The sequence below is a fragment of the Crinia signifera genome, chromosome 19 (genome assembly GCF_055691185.1).
Source record: "Crinia signifera chromosome 19, ASM5569118v1, whole genome shotgun sequence".
In the NCBI taxonomy this organism is placed as follows: domain Eukaryota; kingdom Metazoa; phylum Chordata; class Amphibia; order Anura; family Myobatrachidae; genus Crinia; species Crinia signifera.
The window spans coordinates 71,878,815-71,884,814 of record NC_139226.1 but is presented as its reverse complement, the minus strand read 5'-3'; positions in this window follow the sequence as shown (position 1 = coordinate 71,884,814).

Genomic DNA, 6,000 nt, shown 5'->3' with positions numbered 1-6,000 from the left:
ACACATAGATAGTGATTAAAATGCAACATTAGAACATAATAAATATACATGTAATGAGGGTTAAAATGTTGTTTTATTAGGGTGTTTATTAAGGTACACAATTGAGTTAATAGAAAACAATTATTGAATAACAGTTAGAATAATTAATTGTCTTAATTATAGTTGAAAGGCAAGATTTTCAGTGCCATATATGTGAAGGGTATGCCACCGTGCACGGACGTACGCTCACTCTCACCATCGGTGACACACGCTGAGTTTTCCATTGAAAAAAGGCAATACCCGTCCATGCACTGTGGCGTACACTCAGATACACGGAAGATGTCGGTGTGAAAACGGACGAGACTCATCCGTGTACGGTGGCGTCGGTGTTTGTGACCGTCCGTGTGCGGATGTTTTGTGGGCGGACTTACGCTCACTGTCTGCGTACGGTGAAACGGACCGTAGGTATGTTGCACCGACCTAACCAGAATAAGGCTCTATATCAGATGAGTTTTAGGGATTAGACGTTATTCCCAGGTATCCCATAATAGTCAAATGTATATACTTGAAGGACCTTTTATCTGGACCGGATTATGAGAAAAAAAGGAATAAGACACTCTCACCCGTCTTTTGGGGATCTTGATTTACACTAGCAGACTGCTACGGTCACCTCAAGATCAGCCACCAGTATGGAACCAAACCTCAGCGTATTCCTGTGTTTATTAATCAAACCAGGAAAGCAATAAAGCGGCTCCGGATACAGATAGCGCTTGTCTCCGGCAGGGTGTGCGATCCTGAACAGCTTATCAGTTGTGCACTACTCCCTCACCTGCTCCTGCGGCTTACAGCTGGTGGTTAACTCCAGTGGGCAGGTGGAAGATATTGCAAGACTCCCTTACTACGCTGCTCATAGATGTCACAATTGGCATCTTGGGGGTCTGCATATAAATGTCTCTAATTTTCTCATAAATCTCCTTTCTCTCTATCGGGTCTTTATCAAGGCACAGCTGGAGAACGTTGCTCTTAATTATTTATACCTTCCTAAAAGGTCCAGTCTACTCACTCCGGGGTTCCTGTATACACATTCACGGGCAGAGGCGTAACTAGACCTTTGTGGGCCCCATAGCAACATTTTGAAAGGGGCCCCCCTGCACTCCATGAAAACAGCTGCAAGTGGATTGCATTCCATATGCATTTTCAGTCACTTTTTCCTCTTGCGCCTGCGCAATACATACAATACGCAAGCGACGTAGTCTGATAATCGCTCAATTAGAGGATATGCAGATTAGCAATGCATGCTGAATTAGCACATAGAGTGTAAGATCCACTGGGGCAGGGATTGATATTAATGGCTAAATATTCTCTTTAAAATGCATTGGAAAGTGTGTGTGCTATATAAAATAAGATTATTGCTATTTATTTTATTTTATGACATCTTAATTAAATGTAATATTTTTAACCTTGTATTTGTTGAATATTTGCCATGTGTTGTTTTTTTTTTTTTACCGGTATGTTTCTAATATATACAGAAGTAGCCCTGTGAATGTTTCCTGCGATGGAGCATGCTACGCTGGGCTGCGAATAGTCACAGTCCGGCGCAGTATGCCGTGTCACAGGAAACATGGCTACTTCTGTATATACTAAAAACATATATTAAACAAATATTTTATATACTATTCTGTAAATAAGTCATCTTAACAATAGCATATGCTACACTTATTAAGGACTAGTAGCCACATGTTGCCCAGCTCACCAGCAGCTACAGTACTCACTCACACTCCAAACTTCTGATAGTCTGTCTTCCTCTTCAGAGCAAGCAGGCACCGGGCTTGACATGCAGAGTTCATGTACCCTTGCGGCACCAATCCCTCCACCAGAGCCAGATTAAGGTCTAAATGGGCCTGGAGCTGAAAATGATCAAGGGCCTATTATGCACAATAATAGGGGTTGTGGCCAGCACCTAATAATGTGGGGACGTGACCAGTGTTCTGGTTCGGCGGTCTGCTCATGGGTCTCTATTTGTTTAAATAATTTCAACTAATTATATATGCCTGGAAAAAGCAGGGAGCTGGCATAGGAAAAATGAAGGAAGATATATTGGCGGGTGCCCTCCAAAAGGTGCACCCGCAGAACGCTGATGTCCTAAAATCCTAAGATACTTGCGGGGTGAGGCGGCACTCCAGTCATAAAAAGAATACTGAAAGACAAAACTTGATAGACAACATTTCAGCACCTTTTATGTGGTCACCTAAGTTTACCACACCATATACCGGGATGCGGTCAATATGCCGGTGGTCGGAATCCCAGCGGTCAAAATACTGATGCCAGAATCCCGACCACTGCAATGCACTTTGTCCCTTTATGGGTGTCCGATCCACAGCCCCCCCCCCCCCCCTGTCAGCATTGCGGAGGTCGGGATTCCGGCGTCAGTATTTTGACCGCCGGGATTCCGACCGCCAGCATATCATACCGGACCACATATACCCCTTATACAAATCATGCAACAAAAGAGTAACCCCTATTTATTGTACTTGCCTCTTAGACATTATGCCACATGGAATGAGCAAAAATTCACACCGACTGAGCCAAAATTCACACTATGGCACATGGATTGAGTCAAAATTCACGTTATGCCACACAGATTAAGGCAAAATTTTGCCACATGGATTTGTTTAAATTATTTCAACTAATTATATATGCCTGGAAAAAGCAGGGAGCTGGCATAGGAAAAATGAAGGAAGATATATTGGCGGGTGCCCTCCAAAAGGTGCACCCGCAGAACGCCGATGTATACACACTATACCAAACAGATTAAGCAATAATGCACAATATGCTTCATAAACGGGCATTGTGCGCCAAAGGTGCGCATTAAAAATTATACCATAATGCCCATTACATGTTAAGCCACACACCATAATGTCCATTACGTATTATGCCAAACACCATAATGCCTATTAAATCTATGCTACATAAGTGCTGCTTACCTATATGCTCATTGCAAGGGGTTACATGCTCATTGCCATGTGGGATTGCATGCTCATTGCCAAGGGGGAATACATGCTTGCGGTAACTGGGGGACAGCTGCCGCCTGGCAGAAATGACATTGACAGCCGGACAGAGAGCTGCCCCGCTGTATTCAGAGCAATGCAGGTCCCGGCTATTTGAAATAATACCCCTTTCACACCAGAAAATGCAGGGATTTACCCGGGCTGGCCCCTATTACACCAGCCTAGTTCCTGCATTTTCTGGTGTGAGGAGAGAAAACTAATCCCCCCCTTTTAAAGTTTAAAGGGGGGGGGGGGGTAGTTAACCAGCATTATCTTCGGAACCAACTGACCCATTTACATGTGGGCTTCGAATGATTTTCAAATGATTTTGGTCCTGTGAAACTGGGCCATTTGGTTCCAGAGAAATCTGTCCTCAAACAACATGAACAGCCATGAAATTACATTTCAAAAATGAAAAAATCGGTTTACCCGCAATATCTCTAGAACCAATGAACTCATTGAAGGCAAAGCGATTTGTGTTAGACTGATATCAACCACGAGCTTCTGTGATGCCATTGGAACCAGATGGGGGTCAGAATTAGCAGGTCTCATGTTATCCTATGGGGAAAACGTTCCAGCTTTGCCTGGCGTTATCTCCGGTTCCCGGGGGGCTAGCAATGCGGGGCCGGGCTTGTTGGAAAGCCCTGACCCTCAGCTATAAAATGGGCCTATTTAGAGAGTGGGCCTGGAGCTGTAGCTCCATCAGGCCCATTGTTAATCCGGCTCTGCCCTACACCCAGCACGCTGCTCCGGCTCTGGCCTGGCTCACCCTGTCCATCTTGCTACGCTACCCCAGCTCCTGTATTGCGCACTACTCTTCTTCTCTCCCCGCCGCTCAGCGCGCTACTATGATATCGCTATGATTACCTGCTCCCGCTCAGCGCTCTGTAATGACCTGCTCCCACAGCCACTTGGTGCTATATATCGGCTCCTGCCCGGATCGATAGTCAGTCAGTACTCTAATAATAAAATTATACAAAACTGTGCAGGGGATTGCTTGCTGTACCTCGGGCCCCCCAACCCGCCGGGCCCCATAGCAGCTGCATCCCCTGCACCCACGGTAGTTCCGCCACTGTTCACGGGTTCTCTTAAAGGAGAACTATATAGCCCAGGGGTGTCCAAACCTTTTGCAAAGAGGGCCAGATATGGTGAAGTGAAAATGTGTGGGGGCCGACCATTCAGCCTGACATTCTTTGAACCATTAATCACATCAGAATGTCCCCCACTCTGCCCCCCACTCACTGTATGTCCCCCAGCGTGCCCACACTCACTGTATGTCCCCCAGCGTGCCCCTTCACTGTATATTCCCAGCCTGACCCCCCTTCTCCGTATTTCGCTGCCCCTTACCGGCGAATTTGAGCTCCTGCGGACGGTGGCAGGCAGGGAGATGGAAGTCTCCCTGCCTGCCCCAGAACGTTTGTGGGGGGGAGGTGGGCTGAATGATCGGGTGAAGTGAATATATGAATATCTAATAAGCGGCTCGACTCCGACCCCCTGCTGGTTGGTCTGTGTAAAAAAAAAAATATATATATATATATATATTTTAAATTAAATATATATTCATGTGCTTACAGCACATGAATAAAAATAGCATGCCCCTCCTCAGAATAAAATTCCAGATTTTTTGACACCAATTGTAAAACACAAAACACTTTATTTTAAAAGTTTACCTTCCACTTCACCATAAAAAGATAGCGATTGCTACTCGGTGAATCATGGCGAAAAAAACCTTGAAATGTCTTCGCCATCTGGTCATTGAATAGGGTGATTCACCGTTTTAGTCAGAAATTCGCCTTACAGCACAAAATCACCATAAAAACCTGGCGAATCAGCCTCATTGAATACCGCCCCATGTCTTTTCAAAGGACCATCAGAGGAGGAGTGGCTGCTGGTCATGCATGCTGTAAAATATGCACACACCTCTTGCACTTGAAAATATGCACACATACACACATGCCATTATCGGTCAATATGCACACGTGTGCTTCCATAACTCAATATGCAAACTGTAAAATATGCTTACAATCGCTCAACACAAACAAATCTATCACTTTTAGGCCAAAGGATTGCACTGAGGTAAATGGATGACTATGCTAAGCAGCACAAACACTGGACTGATACTGCACACTTAGCAACACCCCTGGACTGATACTGCACACTTAACAGCACCCTTGCAGTAAAATAAAAAAAAACTTTTTTCCCCTTAAAAATATATGGGAAGCACCCCTGGATCGATACTTCACACATGGCAGCACCCCTGGAATTATACAAGACACATGGGGCACACCTGGAATTATACTGCACACATGGCAGTACCCCCTTGAATTATACATCACACATGGTGGTACCCCTGGAATTATATGGCACACATTGGACATTCCTGGAATTATACACGACACATGGCACCGCCCCTGTAATTATACATGACACATGGCGGTACCCCTGGAATTATACATTATGAAAGTCTATTATTTCATAAACCAGTGGACATAAAGGCAGTTACGCTGTTTCCTTTACCTTGCAACCTATCAGTCATTACCCTTAGCAACCACCATGCCATCATTTCATTTACAGCAGTGGAGCTCTGTCTAAGGCATCTCCATTCACTGACTATGTGTAAGGTTGTAAAATACATTTACATATGAATACATGCGACCACAAACCATTGTACTGTGTCTTAATAGTTTTAACCTTATGCTGACTGAGAACAAGAAAATCTTTTAAAGCGTCTCATACGCTATATACTTATAAATACAATTAATACACACAGACAATCAGTTATGGTGGGATCACGGATCTAACCCCATGTCCTAGTATATGGTAGTCCTTAATGGACAAAGGTGATTAGAAGGGAACATTATATTCAATACAACATATACATAGATAAGTATTACATTATGGTTTAAACAAATGCAGGTACAGCTAACACACAACAACTAACACACATATATGGATATCAATTACCATCAAAGAT